The sequence below is a fragment of the Haliotis rufescens genome, unplaced genomic scaffold (assembly GCF_023055435.1).
Source record: "Haliotis rufescens isolate VD_foot unplaced genomic scaffold, xgHalRufe1.0.p SCAF_7, whole genome shotgun sequence".
Classification (NCBI taxonomy): Eukaryota; Metazoa; Mollusca; class Gastropoda; order Lepetellida; family Haliotidae; genus Haliotis; species Haliotis rufescens.
In genome coordinates, this window is record NW_025964361.1 from 4,040,757 (window position 1) to 4,044,627 (window position 3,871).

Below are 3,871 nucleotides of genomic sequence, written 5' to 3' on the forward strand. Positions count from 1 at the left end.
TCATGCCGTGATAGTTCTTCGACCAACACGCAACACATGTAGCAGGAGAAGAAAATGACATCACATCCTACTAGGAGCATATTTCATATAAATATGACAGAGCGGACAATATGATGTGTTTAAGGTTAATATTGCATCAGATATGTTATATTATTTTTAAAAATGAACTGAAATGGCGCTTAGTCAGCACTCAAAGAATACTTCTCCATGGAAATATATCAAAGTATAATTTCATTTAACTTTTAAAAATTAAAAAAATAACTTCCATACTACACAAGTGCTCCGGGGGTCTTCATTGAACCATATTTATTCTTACACAAAATTACCCAACCACAAATTTCCTTTTACAAATTGGGCGATAATTAAATTGTCATTATCACATTTAACAACAGTTTTTTTTTCATTTTTCAGTTGCATGGAAAAATAAACTCGATATACGTTTTTGCCCCTCAGCTTAGGAAAGAGAATTAGATTGTTGACTGTCAATTATTGAAGCAATATAATTGGGTTTGCAAAAACTTTAAAAGGTGTAGATTTACACCCGTTAGTAAACCTCAAACAACAAACTACCTTGTTTATATATTGTCGTGTATATCGACAAAGACATATGCAAACTCAAATTATCCCTGAGTATCATCAGGTATGACTCATGATGTTATTACTTCGAAAAGTCATTTGCATTTTTCAGGCGGCCAAACGTTCAACACTTAATAATTTTTTAATTTGAAGTTTACACGATATACGGCTGTTCCATTGGACGAGAGAGCGGTCACATGACCGCGAAATTGACGTTCATAAGTGTATGAACGACACAATTTGACGTTCATACGTTTTTCACGAGACCGTGTTCTTGAAATGACGTAAACACTGACGGACTACTTCCACATTCCTGGGGAAACCCCTGGGAATTCCCTAGCACGAAAACACACATAAGGGTTCTTTCTGATCATTTAGAACCTTTATTCTAGGTCTCAGCGTTTCAGTATACATTGAGAAATGTCAGAGAGCGTGACTGCATGATTGTTCACGAATATCCTCGCTGCGACCTATCCTAATGAACAAACGATGAAATGCACATCTAAACTATCGTAGTGTCGACTCGATCCGTGCCTAGGCTGACATTGACCTTCTCCAGCAATCTATGAATTTACCTTAGTGTCTGTTTGACGCATCTTTATTCACCTTTCAATGATCGGCCATTTGATCAATGATGACTAACACATGTAACCGCCACACGTTCATTAACAACTTCGGAAATCTCTCCCGTCACGTTTATCGTCAAGCCGAAGACCCGGATTCGATTACCGACATGGATACAATGTGTGAAGCCCACCTATGATAATATTGTATTATCTCGAAAATATTGGCCCATTTCTGGTGATATTGCTGGAATATTGCTAAATCCGGCGTAAAACCATTCTCACTCACCCTCTCACTCAATCACTCACTCAGCTGGTCAATAACAGGTTCTCCGCTATTTGCCTTTTAGTTCGATGGAATATGTTTCGCTGGATTATCGAGACTTTGTATTCTGTGACGTTGATGTTTTACAATTTCTATTATTAATTTCGTGCTCATCGATTTACAAAGAGCAAATAGTTATTTGTAGGTTACGTGATCAATTACAACGGAGTAACAATACTCGATATTTTACACTTGAAAACGGTTGGGAATTATATGTAACATCAGTTTGTTTTGTTTTTGCCACGCTCACCAATCGGATTATCCTATTTTTTCATTAGTCTCGTTAACCGGGATGGTATCATCACCGATAAAATCGTATGAATTAATAAGGTTACGGATTAATGAACCCTTCGTATGTAGTAATGTCCTTCTAAAAAAATAGAGACAGATGCGCAATTAACCAAGTCACCGAGTTTGATCACCCGATCTGTTTGGTCGCCTCTGACGACAAACATAGCTAGGTTGCCGGAAACCTATCACAAAATCGGAATCTCCACAGGGGAGCTGTGAGTCAGAATGAAATGCATGAACCAACTTCATCAACATGGAATAACAAACTTTTCATGACCCATTAATCCAGGATCCGGGTGTTGTTCTAGACACTGATTGGTTAGTATTTCGTTGATATGGCTCTGATTGGATGGTATTTCGTTGGCTTATTCTATTCGTAACATCGAGTTATTGACGAAGATGCAAATTCTGCAGATGTCAAGGAAGTGATGATTTAATCTCCTTTATCACCATATTCAGTAAAAAATTCAAAGTCATAAAATATATGACACCTAGCTTTACAGCAATCAATATGTGAGAGCATCTGTGCATTAAATGAAAAACTCAAATGTATAAATACAGCATGCGTAAATACCCAATGAAGCTTTTTCAGCATGCGTACAACGGAGCTAATTCACTTTCCGAGTCATGCCTATATTTAGAACCTGTATATACATCTAAGACATTTCTTTTTTTTAAATCTCAAAATGTTTAGTCATTTTGGGAAGAAAAACAATAGAGTGATGAATAGATAAAAGAAGAAACATTGGTTACCAAATGAAAAATGTAATAACCCCATTAAACTTGAAACCTTCGAATAAAAACTCAATTGCTCAAAAAGTTATCTGGAGCTCTTTATCTCAGTGGGCTAGCACTACAAAACTGACATACGTCTGAAGTTGTACAGGCAGCCACACACGTGAATACATGTCGCTGTACACGTGTATGTGAAATAATCGTGAATGCGACGTTAACACTCATTTCACCTGACCTCACCTATGGTTTCAGCAAATACTGCTCTTGTGCGTAACCTACATGTAAGACTACGTTAAAGTTTTCATTACACCGAAACAGCTGTTGAGCGGCAAAAGATATTGTGTGCATAAAGTAGTTTTGACAAGCACAGATATCTCGACTCTATTTTTTGTGTATACTTAATGCTTATACACCTGAAGAAATCACTCACAGCGCATTATGTCGCTTGAGACCAATAGCTCACGTTTGACCTGCCAGTGTGCATATAATCCCCTGTCACATATTGTTTTCAGTTACTCTGTGCATTCAAGCAGTAATTTTGCAATATTAAATACATCTCCATGGATACTAACGCATATATGAATACATATAGTTTTTTATGTCTTATGTATCAGTGAATGAGTGAGTGAACGAGTTGGGTTTAAGGTCGGTGTGAACTCTCTTTCAGTGGCGACGGACATTGGCTGCACACATTGCACCCACGTATAGAATCGAACCCGGACCATCGGCATCAAACTGAAGCCAAATCTTTATCCACTGGGCCTTCCGCCGCCCAGCATCAGTGGAGATCCTGGGTAATAAATAGGTAACCAGTAACCTATGATTGTCGTAAGAGGTGACTTAATGGATCCGGTGGTCATGATCAGGCTCGGTGATTTGGTATATTGTATGTAATCGAATATCATTTGTCAGGGTCGATGATCATAATGTCAATGACTGGATTGTCTGGTTCAGACTCGATTATTTACAGTACCGCCGTCATGTAGCTTGAATATTGCTGAGCGCGGCGTTAACAAACAAACAACCCGTATTAGTGAGAAAAATGCGAAACTATGGAGCATTAAATCAGCATCATATTTAGGATAAAGTGAATACCATGGTCTATTTTTTTTAAAACCAGCAATATCTTAACAAAGGGACACAGTCCCTGAATGGATCCACATTGAAAACATCCTTACACCTTTGTTGCCATAGCATGAATATCAGTTGTTGCTTTTAATCTATCATCACTGATTGTTATTGTGTAAATAAAAAGTAAAATAAACAATAATGATTGTATACGATGTTTATTTCAAGTTATAATATACCAACTTCAAACTACATTTTAATTCTTCCTCCAACCAAAGAAGTGGTTTTCAGCGATGGTATTGGTCAACTGGTT